The 14,100-nt window shown below is 47.4% G+C and overlaps 1 protein-coding gene across 1 annotated transcript in view; it reads right to left on the reverse strand.

Moving 5' to 3' along the window:
- GRIK4 (glutamate ionotropic receptor kainate type subunit 4) overlaps positions 1-14,100 on the reverse strand; it is a 301,261-nt gene that overhangs the window by 173,035 nt on the left and 114,126 nt on the right. The gene's annotated exons all lie outside the window — the stretch shown is intronic.

Here is a 14,100-nt window from a genome sequence, read left to right on the forward strand (position 1 = left end):
AATTTAATCAGTGTGACAATCAGTGTGAATGGTTGGAGTGGTGTGGTACCAATAGCTGCCCAACTCCTGGAAGCAGTATTAAGGATACGTGTTAACCTGAGTTCAAATCCCAGCCCCGCCCCGTCTTAGCTATGGGACCTCTGTTTCCTCACTTGTAAAATGGGGAGAGAGCCTCTTCTTTGGGCTCCAGTGAAGATGACATGGATAATGCGTGTGAAGTGCTCAGCACAGTATCCGGTGCACAGCAGACACTCAGTAAATCTGGCCATTGATATCATTCATTCTCTTGGTAGAGGAAGTTACACAATTGAAAATCTCTGCACAAAAACTTGTACCCAGGAGTATGGGTGAAGGGATAAATTAGGAGGTTGGGATTAACATATACACACTGCTATATATAAAATAGATAACCAACCAGGACCTCCTGTATAGCACAGAGAACTATACTCATTAGTTTGTAATAACCTATAAGGGAAAAGAATCTGAAAAAGAATATATATATATATAACAGAATCGCTATGCTGTATACCTGAAACTAACACTATACTGTAAATCAACTGTACTTCAAATTAAAAAAATAAAAATAAAATATGTCATAAAAATAAAGTTACTCTGTCTAAATAATAAAAAAAAAACTTGTATACAAATGTTCCAAGCAGCATTATTCATAATAGCCAAAAAGTGGGAAAACCCAAATGTCCACCTACTGATGAGTGAATGAACAAAAATGTAGTATATCTATACAATGGAATGTTACTCAAAAATACAACGGAATGAAGTACTGATGTATGCCACACATGGATGAACCTTGACAACATTACGCTCAGTTGAAGAAGCCAGACACAAAAGATCATGTGTTGAAAGATACCATTTATATGAAATGTCCAGAACAGGCGAATAGAGACAGAAAGTAGATTAGCTGTTGCCCAGTGGCAGTGGCGGTGGTGAGTGAGGGAGCTGGGGAGAAATGGAGAGTGACCACTAATGCACATTGTGTTTGTTGGGGGATGACAAAAATGTCCTAAAATTGATCATGGAGATGGCTGCAAAACTCTGTGAATACACTAAAAAACGTTGAATTGTATACTTTAAATGAGTGAATTGTGTGGTATATGAATTATATCTCAATAAAGCTGCTACAAAAATAAAGATCAAGCTTATCTTGCAGAGGGTGAAGCCGCAGAAGGGCAACACAGAGAATCAAACCTAATAGATTTCACTGACATGTGACCCTTGAATCTCTGTGGCTGGTATGGACAGAGACCCAGTTTCTACGCCATCTTTTCTGTATAAGGTTCCCATATCTCCTGTGACCCATTTTCCAAACCAAAACCAGGACACAGAATATGACAAAGCACTTTTTTTCTGATTTGTGGATTTATTTATAGGCATAGCCTTACTGAACAATAGAAATTAGATTTCATTTACACGGGTTGGCCATACATGGGGCCACAGAGGTTCATCCCAAGAACTAGGCAATAAAGTAGGCTTCTGTGAGTTAAGTAGCAAAGTCCATGCACACCTGATAGGATTAGCCCCCTGAGGGAATGGACAAAGGACCGGTAAATGTATGACTGAAGAGCCCAGAGACACCTACAATTCCTACCCAGGTCACATTAGGGAAGCAAGACCAGAATGAGATGATTACTTAGGAAGCAGAAATGTGAATAATTACACTGTGCTGTCCCAGGAAAGGAAGACTTTGGGAATAGAAGGGAAGTGGGGCAGCCCAGAGGAGCGATTCTCAAATGGTGTTCCTTGGAGGGCCCCTGGGTTCCTTCAAGAAGCAGAGGGGAAGGCTGAAGGGAGGTCTCTAGCCCCACACCAATTTCAACCAGCACAACTCCACATCCATCAGTTTTAGATATCGGAGTTCTCCAAAAGACATGTTGTGGGAAAAAAAAAGTTTCACTGTTAAAAATATAATAGAAACCGTTAGCCCAGCCCTGGAGCATAGAAAAGAGACATCTAAAGTGTCAGGAATTGGCAGTGCCATCCTGCACGAGTCACGGGAAAGAGGCACTGGGTCCATGGGATACTAGCCTCATGTTAATAGGTACGCATTTATCCAGTGACAACGTCAGGGTAAGTCCTAGTGGACTTACCTAGTCTCACTTACTGTCTGCAACAACTCTGTGAGATAAGGGTGTTATCTGTGTCATCCTCACTTGGAGATGAGAAAACAGAGGTCACAGAGGTCAAGTGACCCGCCTTCGTTCACAGGGCTGGTGAGTGTAGAGGAGGGAGGGGATCCCAGGTCAGTTTCATATGGACCCTGCATCCTTAACCACAGGGCATATTCCTTCTAAAGAAATTCATCTTCCCAGGGGTTTGCTGCTGAGAAGGGAGTAGGCTAGGTAGGTGTGTCTTAGGCAGCTCACACTGCTATAAGAAAACACCACAGAGTGGGTGGTATTTATTTCTCACGGTTCTGGAGGCTGGGGAGTAGGAGATCAGGGTGCCAGCATAATTGGGCTCCAGGGAGGTCCTGCCTCCTGGTTTGCAGATGGCTGTCTTCTCCCGATGTCCTCACATGGCAGAGAGAGGGAGATCAAGCTCTCTGGTCACTTTGAAAAGGGCACTGGGGTCTCACCTTCAGGACCTCTCCTAAACCCAATCACCTCCCAAAGTGGGGAGGGATAAATTGGAAGTTTGGGATTAGCAGGTACAAATGACTTTCTATAAAATAGATAAACTACAAGGTCCTACTGTATGTATAGCACGGGGAACTATATTCACCATCTTGTAATAAACCATGATGGAAATAAATATATATAAAACTGAATCACTTTGCTGTATACCAGAAATTAACACAACATTGTAAACCAACTATACTTCAATTAAAAAAAAAAAAAGGTGTGTGCTATGGACTGAATTATGTTCCCCCCAGATTCCTTTGTTAAAGCTCTAATGCGTGCATTAAGAGAGATAGGACCTTTAAGAGGTAATTAAGGTTAAATGAGGCTGTAAGAGTTGGGCTCTGATCGCTTAAGATTGGCGTCCTTAGAAGAAGAGACATCAGAGAAGGTTCCCTCCCACTTTCTTCCACCCCCAAGGCAGGAAGCAGGCTGTCTCTAGGAACTGACCCTGCAGCACACTGACATCAGACTTTTAGCCTCCAGAACTTGAGAAAGAAATGCCCCTTGCTGAAGCCATCCAGCCTGTGGTATTTTATTATGACAGCCCAAGGTGACAAAGACAATGTGCTAATAAATATAAACCCTCACACGCAGGACACCAGCCAGCCATGTGACACCACACGATGAACTCACAGAGCGTCACCAGACACACTTTGAGACAGAGGGATCATGGCCGGGGGTGGGGAGAGGGGATGGCAGGGAAGAGAGAATGTGGGAATGATACACTAAGGGGCACACGAGGTCCCCTCGGTGCTCAGCACTCAGGACTCTGCGTTCAGAGGCACCTGGCAGGGGCTCACCAACTCACGAAGATCCACAGTCCCGCCCTCCCTTCCCAGCCCCCGTGCCATCCCGGGCCCCACTTTTTCATTAGGTTTTAGGTTTTAGACAATAATTAATTTCTGGCTGGGAACAGCCTCAACTGGGTGGTTGGCTGGCATCAAGCATACTGGGATGAGAATAATTAGGATGACAACAGGAACTGGATTCCAGGGCTGGGGGCAGCGAGGATGAGGTACAGGCTCAGGCCTTCTAGGGACGTCAGAGGACCATGTCCCCCACAGGCATTACCGAGCAGCGCCCCTGCTGTCCAGCCCTCACCTGCGGGGCCCGGGGGCGAAGGGGAGCCCCTGGCATAGGACTGAATGTGCAGCCGCTGCTCCTAACCTTCATCCCCAGGCCTGGCTGTCGGGCCGGGCCAGGATGCTGAGTCCCCAGCCGCTGCCTAAGGAGGGGCCACGTCATCTGGCACGTCCTCCAGCCCTGCAGACAAGTCAACCTGCGGCCACTGTGAGGCTGGTCTGGGCTGGGGGTGGTCTGGCTCTGCAGCAAAGGCCAGGCGGAGACGGGGAGACGTGTTTAGGGACCAGGGTCTGCCCCCTTTCCAGCCATGGGGGCTCTGCAATGACTCTTCCAACCCACATGGACTCATGACTCCTTCCCGCCCAGGGAGCCACGAGCCCTCACATTTCCCTTGGCCTTTCTCCCCACGAGCCAAGTGCTTTACCCTCTGCTGGGACCTCTCTGAGTTCTAAGGCTCGTGCCAAGGAAAGGGTGGCCTGTTGACTCTGCCCACCTCCACCCAAGCGTCCCTCCATATTCTGGGCCCACACCTATATCCACTCTGGAGAGGACGCCTCCCCCAGGGCTGGCAGGCTGGGGCTGCCCACTGGGGTGCTTTCTTACTCACCCCTAGTGGTCGTGGCCATGACCACCCAGGGGAGGATGTGTGATCACTGACCCGCTCAGACCCCTTAGGCTTCCCCATGGTCTGAAGGGTTGGTCCCAATCGAGCCTGCAGGATGGCATCAGGCCCTCCACACCTTTCTACCCGTGGCACCCCTTCCATCCCCCTGGGGACAGCGCCTCTGAGCTAGGACCTGGGCTGACCAGTTATGTTCCCTCCTCCGTGCCTCTACTGACACTGGCCCTGCCTCTTATTCCCCCTCTCCCTACAAGGCCCACCTCAGACCACCTCTTCCAAGAAGTCTCCCCTGACTCCCCAGCCCAGTGCTCTCCTTGGATTTCCACGCACTGCCTTGGAGGGGTATTTATCTTTCCATTTCTATGTGAGTTTCCTCATCTAGCTTGTACCTTAAAAGCCCAGAGCGATCCCTCGTTCCTTTGAAACTCCCCAGATTCCCCATCCCACATCAATTCCCCCTTCTTAGAACACTCACAGAAACTTCTCTGTACCTGTCCTCAGACAGTAACCACTTCTGACTTTCTATTATTTATTATGCCTATTTGTCCATCTTTTCTCCCCTATAGAGCTGGCTCCCTGAGGGCAAGGGCCATGCCTTATTCATCTCTGCAACTGTGCAATTCCAGATACATACGCATTGAGCCCTTAATGAATGGTATTGAGTGAATAAATAATGTAAGGCCACTGTATTCTCATGCCCTACAGCCAGGAGCAGACACTGCGCCCGGTGCAGTAGGCATTAGACTAGGCGTGGATTGGGGGCAGCTCCTGTGCTCGGGCCTGCAGGGCAGAGGACCTGTGCGGAGCCCTCCTTCCCAGGTTTGGGGCTTTCCTGCTCTCTGCTCACCTGTGGCCATCAGAACGGGGCTTGCTTTCCCTCCACAATTTCTCAGCAGCCCACAAGTGACCCCTCAGATGCAAAATCAGCCTCCTTAATCCCTTGATCCTTCCAGAGTCCCGCTGCTGAAGATTTCGAAGCACTTCGATAACTCTTACCTCTTTAAGGGCAGGAGTAAAGAGGTTTTACTGGAGAGGCTTTAATAGGCAGTATCTATAACGCGCCTACAGCTGTTAGAGCCCTGTGCTAACAAGAAGAGGAGGCGATGTGAGCCTCCAGGGAATCGGTTGGCTTTGCTCCCAAGCCAAGCCCCAGGCTGCTTGCTCCCTGGGGCCCCAGCCCCTCACCATCACTCATCGGGCATCTCACTCACCTGTGTCCTCCCAGTGCCTCTCGTTTCACCCCTGTTGGTCCCAGTCATCTTGCTGGAGGCAATCGCACCACTGTGCAGGCTGCTCCTACCACAAACTCACACCCTCCCCCTCACCTGGGGGGCAACACGCATTGTATCCTTGTCCTCTGACATTACAGAGTATCTGTTTGCTGGGGCTGCCATAACAAAGCACCACGGACGGGGTGGCTTAAACAACAGAAACTGATTTCCTCACAGTTCTGGAGGCTAAAGGTTCAAGACCAAGGTGTCGGCAGGTTTGGTTTTATTCTGAGGCCTCTCTCCTTGGCTTGCAGATGGCCGTCTTCTCCTGGTGTCTTCACAAGGTCTTTCCACTGTGCATGTCTGTGTCCTAATCTCCTCTACTTAGAAAGATATCGGTCATGTTGGCTTATGGCCCACTCATACGACCTCACTTTAACTTAATTACCTCTTTAGAGACCCTACTTCCAAATACAGTCACATCCTGAGGTCCTGGGTGTTGAGATGCTAACAGATGAATCTGGGTGGGGAGGGACGGTATACAATTCAGGCCATACCACGGGCCTTCACCTCTAGCCACTGCCCACTCTCACCTCCTCACTCTCAGCCCACGGGCTGGCTAAACCGAGGCCGCTCTCGGTGAACTGCCTCAACTTTGTGACCCGACCTCTTTCCACTGGGCTCAGATGAGGGGGGTCCTGTGAGAGGAGGTCCCCAGGCCCGGCTCTCTGCCTCACCACGCCTCCCTGCTCTACTTTGTGTTCAGTGTCTGTCCCAGACCCACTCATTCCCCTCCACTAAAACATGGCCAGAGCCCTCCCCTCCCATCGGGACCCTCCACTGACCACACGGACCAAGCATGTCCCTCCGGCCCTCCCTTTACCCCACCTGCAACTCGGGTCAGGCTTCTCCAGTGATGGATCAACGTTTTCTAACTCTACCTCATCCCACCCTGGACTCTCCCTCTGTCCCCACCACCCACTCAAACTGTACTCACAAGGCAAATAACCTTCAATAGCCCATTTTTGCAAAACTGGTGGACACGTTTGATTCCTTGTCTTATTACGTCCCGAGCTGGCATGACTGTTTGTATCTGCCACGAGCTGTTCAAAGAACATCGTGTGCATCACCTCATTTAATCCTCACACAACCCTACAGGTTACTGTTCCATTTTATAGGTGAGAACACTGAGAAAGAGGCCGGTTAAGCAACTTGCCCAAGACCACCCAGCTCTTAACGGCAGCCTTGGCCCAGCCCATGAGCCACTAGACCACGTCATCAGGTCGCCTCCCGGGTTCTCTTTGCATCTGAGGGTCCCCGGTGTTCTTTTGTGTCTGAGACCCTCAGCTTCCGTGGCTTCCATGGCACGACACCCCTGGGACTTTCCTCCTACTTCTCTGCCCATTCTCTCAAGGTACACTTCTCCCGCCTGACCTTTAAATACCGGGGAACCCCAAGGGGCTGTGCAGAGCCCTCTTCTCACCTCACTCCCAGGGGCTTCCTAAATGATCTCACTCACGGCCACCTCCATGGGGGTACTTGACTTATGTCCACCTGCCTGATGATCCCTCCATGCAAATGTCTGACGAGGATCCCGAATTTAGTAAAACCCAGACTAAACCCACCCTCTGCTCTCCGGCACTCTCCCTGTTACATTCCTGAGTTTAGTTAACAGCAGCACCAGCTACCCAGGCATCATGGCCTCACCCCAATTCCTCACCTCCTGGTTGCTTCTGATTTTCCCTCCTCAAGATTTCTCAAATCACTCCTTTCCTCTCTGGTCTCAACACTGCTGTTCTAGTTCAGTCCTTTCATTTCAGCGATTTCACTGCAACCTCATAACTCTCACTTTTTATTTTTTATTCTTAATGTTTTGATTTTTATTTATTTTTTTAATTGAAGTACAGTTGTTTTACAGTGTTGTGTCACCAGAGTTTTAACCACCACCCAGCACTCCACAATCACTCCCACACACAGCTGCCAGAGTGATCCCTTTAAGGTACAAACCCTCGCTTTTAGCTTCCGATCTCCAAATAAATGAATTACTTGATATGGCAGACAAGAGCTGGCTCTAACTTTTGAACCTTATATTCTGCTTCTCTGCTCATCTGTCTCCAGCTTCTAGAAATACTGAACCACCTAGCTCCTATAGCACCATCTAAGGTGCGCGCACGCACACACACACACACACACACACACACACACACACACAGTGCTGCTGTGTGCCAAATACTTTAGCTCAATCTCCTCCTCCTGCTTCCTCACCTTTGCTCACTCACCACTCCTACTCAGAATGAATCCTCAGCTCAGACCTCCCCTCCTTCTGGAAGCCTCCTCTGAACACAAAAGTTGATCAAGTGTCCCAACTATGTGTATTCATAGAATCCCATGCATCTTATACTCTAATTATCGGTTTAGTCTTTAACTTCCACTCTTTCATTTTTTCTGTCCCCAGTGCCTGGCACCTCGCCTGATAACACTTTATCAGTGTTAGAGCCAAATTTGTTTTGGCTTTTGAGGAATTTTATGCTGACTTCTATTCTTCCAACAAAATTACTATTCTGACCCACACATATATGGGCAACTTACTTTGACAACAAAGGCGCAGTGAAAAAAATGGGTTTTTCAACAAATGATGCTGGAACAGCTGGATATCCATGTGTTTTAAAAAAACTTCAAACCCCGTCTTATGCGATATACAGAATAAACTGTCTCAAACTATATACAAAAATTAATGCAAAATGGATCATAGACTTAGAATTATAAAACTTCTAGAAGAAAATCTTTGTGACCTTGAGTTAGAAAAAGATTTCTTAGATGTGATGACACCAGAAGCAAAATGCATGAAATTAAAAATTGACAAACTGGACTTCATCAAAATTTAAAATGTCTGCTCTTCAAAGACACTGTTAGTAGAATGAAAAGATAAGCCACAGACTGGGAGAAAATATTATATGCAAAGCATATACCTGAAAAAGACTTGTATCCAGAATATACAAAGAGCTCTCAAAACTCAACAATAAGAAATCAAACAACCCAATTTTTAAAGATGGGCAAAAGATTTGAACAGACGCTTCAACAAAGAGGTTATATAGGCAGCAAGTAATCTGTGAAATATGCTCAACAGCATTAACCATTGGGGAAACACAAAGTAAAACCCTAATGGGATATTGTCAGAAACCCATTAGCATAGCTAACACTTAAAACCTCAACCACACCAAGTTGGTGAGGAGGAACTGGACCTCTCATATGCTACTGATGGGGCTGTAAATGGGGTATGACCACTCAGAAAACCATCTGTCAGTTTCTTGAGAAGTTAAACATACATCTACTGTATAATTCAGCCATTTCACTCCCAGGTATGTATCCAAAAGAAAAGAAAGCATGTGTCTACACAAAAATATGTAGACAAATGTTCATAATTACTTGATCCAGAGCAGTCAAAGACTGGAAACAACCATCAACAGGTGAATGAATAAACAAACTGTGGTCTCTCCATACAATGAAATACTACTCAGCAATAAAATAGAATGAAAGAAGCCAGACAACAAAGACAACATACTGTATGTTTCCATTTTTATATATTTCTAGAAAATACAAACTAATCTGTAGTGCAGAAAGCAGATCAGTAGTTGTCTGGGGCTGGGGCTGGGGTAGGAAGGAGCAGAGTGACACCAGGAAACTCTTTTTGGGTGATGAAAAAATTCTCCATCTTGGTTGTGGTGATGGTAATTACAGGTGTATGCATGGCAAAACTTATCAAATTTTACACTTCAAAATATATGCAGTTTATTGCCTGTAAGTTATACCTCAGTTTTTTTTAACATCTTTATTGGAGTATAATTGCTTTACAATGGTGTGTTAGTTTCTGCTGTATAACAAAGTGAATCAGCTATACATATACATATATCCCCATATCTCCTCCCTCTTGCGTCTCCCTCCCACCCTCCCTATCCCACCCCTCTAGGTGGTCACAAAGCACCGAGCTGATCTTCCCGTGCTATGCGGCTGCTTCCCACTAGCTATCTATTTTACATTTGGTAGTGTATATATGTCCATGCTACTCTCTCACTTCCTCCCAGCTTACCCTTCCCCCTCTCCATGTCCTCAATTCCATTCTCTACGTCTGTGTCTTTATTCCTGTCCTGCCCCTAGGTTCTTCAGAACCATTTTTCTTTTTAATTCCATATATATGTGTTAGCATACGGTATTTGTTTTTCTCTTTCTGACTTACTTCACTCTGCATGACAGACTCTAGGTCCATCCACCTCACTACAAACAACTCAATTTTGTTTCTTTTTATGGCTGAGTAATATTCCATTGTATATATGTGCCACATCTTCTTTGTTACCTCAATTTTTAAAACAAGCTTTTATGAGAAAAACATTACTATTCCTCTGGCTCTTTCCTACCTTCTCCCTCCCCTCCTCCTCCCCCTCAGCAAATGAAGCATCTTAAACTCTGTGGTCTACACCTACTGCCTCCAATTCCTCTGCATCTTCTTTATCCTGAGCCTCCACCACCTCTGGATTCACCCTCAGAAATCACCAAGGTTCTCTTTCCTTGGTTTTCAGAGTTTTGAAGCTCTCTGAGGCACTTGTGACTGGAACCTTTTTCTTGGCGTCATCTTTTGACATCTGTGATATGACACTATTTTGATTTTCATTCTGAGCACCTTCACCCCAACCCCCTTCCCTAGCTCCCTTCCCTTCTGTATAACCCTAGTTGTCCGTGTTCCCCAGATCTCACACTCTGGATTTAGTCCTCAGTTCATTTTCTCTTCATGTGCACTTTCTCCCCTTGAAGAATTAATTAATTCTCAACTATCAGCTCTATGCAGATAACCCCAGAATCTCTATCTCCAAGCTCAGTTTCTCATCTACACATGAGACTCCTGTTTCTGGCTGCTAAAGGAAAACATCCCCTTGGAGATCCTTCCAAACTCCATGTCCCAAATGTAACCCTTTATTTTTCATAGAATGGTGGGGGGTCTCTCTGACTTCCCCGTCGCAATTAATAGCAGCAGTTTCCCACATGCCATCCATGTCAGAGCTGTCTTGCACGCCCCCCATCCTCCAGCCACTCTATCTGCTCAGTCACTAAGGACCGCTAAGGGATTTGCTTCCCATCCAAGGCTTTCTTTCTGTCCCCACTGCCGCCACCCAGCCTCTCTCCTGCAATTCCCCTAACCTGTTACCTGCCTCCAGTCTCTCCTGCACCCATCCAGCTACTCCACACTGCAGATTCACCTGCCTGGCCCTTACCCCCTGCACAATCTGGTCCCCACCTGCCTTTCCAGGCTCACATTCTACTAAATTCTTTGACCACCTGGTTAACACCTAGGCAGTCCTTGCTGTCACTCTGCCCTGTGTCTCTTCTCCGGGTGGTCTCTTCTTCCTGGAAAGCTCTTAGCTTTTCTTTATCCACATCTAAATCCTACCTAAATGATGCCCCACTCTCCTGCCCACTCCCACCCTGCCCCTGGCAAGCACTGGACTGCTCTAGCCCGGCTGATTTTGCCCTTTTCAAATCCCCCGAAGTGCTTATTATCTGCATCATTCATTAAGCACGTAATCTGTGCTTTGTAACAGATATAAGTAATGCATCCATTCATTCAATCATCCCTTGATTAATTCATCAAACACCTATTAAATGCCTATCTTAAGCAAGGTACTAGGTATATAGAAAAGGATAAGATATGACCATAAACGCAAGTGGCCACAACCCAATATGGTATGTGATTGACAAAATCATACCACACTCCAGCCATAAGCCACTCAGGTGCTCACTGTGCTGGGGACTCACAGACAACTAAGACCAGGTCCTTGGCTCTCAAACCTTTGGCCCCTCCTGGGAGTTGGCAGGGGTGCTGGGAGAGACAGACCTTTACTGTAAAATGAAGTCAGTGGTTCCATAGAGAGAATCACAGATTTCTAAGGCAGTACAGATAAAGGAAAACCAACCTCTTCCGGGTGATGGAGGGAAGTTTTAGGGAAGGCCTCATACATTTATCCAACACACACATGGTGAGACCTACTACCTACCAGGCACTGTGCCAGGTTCACAGAAGACGCAACCTTGAAGGATGCACGTGAGTTTCCCTGGAGAGGCAGGGCAACGAAGCGTGTTCCCGTGTGGGGAGCCCCCAAAGGCATGAGGAAGCCTGGGTTGACTGGCTCAGCTGGCATGAGGGGCCCGAGCTCCTGGCAGGGGAGGCTGGACAGGCGGACAGGAGCCTGAGCGTGAAGGACCTTGTGTGTCACGCCAAGGAATTGAGACAAAACAACAGGAGGATTTTCCACAGACAATGACGTCATATTTGCATTTTAGGGTTATCACTCTCACATCATAGTAGGTATATTGGCGAGAGTTGAAATGGGAGCTGGGAAGATCAGTTTGGGGGTGACGTTAGTAGCCCAGGAAAGAGAAATGAGGCAGGTACTGAGGGGCAGGGCGATGAGGATCAAAGAGGTGGGGCAGATTCAAGTGAGATTCAGGAGGTGGAATCAAGAGGGGCAGCTGGGAGGAGATAAGAAGGGCTCTGGCTTCACTTATCATTTAGATGGTGACATCGCTGACTCAGATGAAGAGTAAGGGGAGAGGAAGGCTGTTCTCTTTTGTTTCTGGAGAAGGGTAGGAATGATGAGCTTGGGGTGGTATTCATTAAGTTCGGGGTACTCTGTTGAGCAGCAAAGTTGCTGGCCTGGCTTTCCCGAGAACCATCCAGGCTGGAGACACAGTCCTGGGAGACCTCGGGGTTAGGATGTCAATTTGGATCCGGCATAAGGTGAAGAGTAAGGAGAGGGGAGCGACAGGGCTAGGACCAAGGGACTCAACATCTGGGGAGAGTGTGGAGGAAGAGAAGCTGATACAACAGACAGAGTCAGAGTGGTTGGGATAGAGGAGGGAAGGAGGATGGACGTCAAGTAGAATAAGCACTGAAAATTTTCCATGAGATCTGATAATCAGGAGATCACTGGGGATACCAGCAAGAGCTGTTCCCATGGAGAGGTGGGGGCAGTGCTTAGGTGGCCACAGGTGAGAAGTAGCTGAGAAGTGACTGGAGTCAAGCAGCTTGTCTTCAAGAAAAGGAGAGCGATCAGGGCAAGAGGTGGAGTGAATCACATTGCCCAAGGGAGGGTCTTCAATTCACATGAGAGGGGCTCAGAAGAAGGAGCCGAAGGGGAGGGAGAAGCTGATGATGTCAGAAGAAAGGGGCCACTTTCTGAAGCAAGTCCTGCAAAAAGGCTGGTCAACAAAGAGCCCGAGGCACAGGTTACAGGTTCACCTGGGCTGGGACGGGGGACAGCGGGGAAGGGGGAAGGAGGCGGGGCTGAGACTGCTCACTATCTCTCTGGTGTCCTCTCCTTTTCTCCCTTTTAATAACAGAACACCCCGGTGTTACCTGGACCCCTGGAGGCCCAACTATACAGATTCATTTCCCAGTGTCCTCTGCAGCTGGGGGAGGCCAGAGCTGAATTCCAGCCGTCAGTATGAGTCGACGCAACCGTGGCACATCCAGGCCATCTTGCCCTGGACTCTCCTTCCCTTTCTTGCTGGCTCAAATGGGGACAACAGGAACATGAGGAAACTACATGTTGATGACGGCAATGCTGCTTCTGCCTCTACGACCCCCCACCCCCGCCAGCCTTGGACCACCACCTGCCTCCAAGACCCTTCCATCTTTGAGCTACTTCATTTTCAGGTCTCCTTGTTATTATAGCTCAGCCTAAATTCTAACTCGGTGCCATCCAACAGAAATATAATGCAAGCCACACATGCAGCTTTAAATTTTCCAGTAACCATGTTGAAAAAGTAAAAAGAAACAGGTGAAATCATGACATTAATTTTAATAATATATTTCATTTAACCAAAAATTCCAAATATTACTATTTCAAATTCTAATAAATATAAAAATCACTGAGATATTTTGTATTCTTGATTTCATACTAAAGCTTCAAAATCCAGGGTATGTTTTATACTTACAGCACATCTCAATCCAGACTAGCCACGCTGCAAGGGCTCCGTGGCCAGCGGCTACCATATTGGACAGCGCAAGTCTACCTAATACTAATAGATGGAGCTTTAGACAGATTTGGGGGACGAGGGCATTGAGAGAGACTGAGCTTGCGCTTCTATTTCCTCTGAAAAGAGGTAAAATAATCACTTTCTGAGCAAGAGTTTACAAAGGAGGGATGGGTAGTTTCAGGTGAAAGCTTAGAATAGGTGCTCTGAGATGTAAATGTATTTCTGTTTGGGCCCAGTTGAAATGAAGAATGTTGGTGTGTTTCTGCAAGCGGCCTCGGGGCATGGACAGAGCAGGGCAGGCAGACATCAGAAGTGTCAACAGTAGGAGTTATTAGGTGGGTGGGCAGGACGAGGGGACAAAGGAATTGAAGGTTCTTACAGGAGCGTTAGTGGGGTGATGGGCCGTGGTCTTTCCACTTGATGGGAAAGCCAGAGAAACCCAGAAAAAGTTGTCCAAATGGTTTGGCCCAGAGGGCCTGAGGAATACGTGGGGCACTTGGATTGTGAACATATGGAA

This window comes from Eschrichtius robustus, chromosome 11 (assembly GCF_028021215.1).
Source record: "Eschrichtius robustus isolate mEscRob2 chromosome 11, mEscRob2.pri, whole genome shotgun sequence".
NCBI lineage: Eukaryota > Metazoa > Chordata > Mammalia > Artiodactyla > Eschrichtiidae > Eschrichtius > Eschrichtius robustus.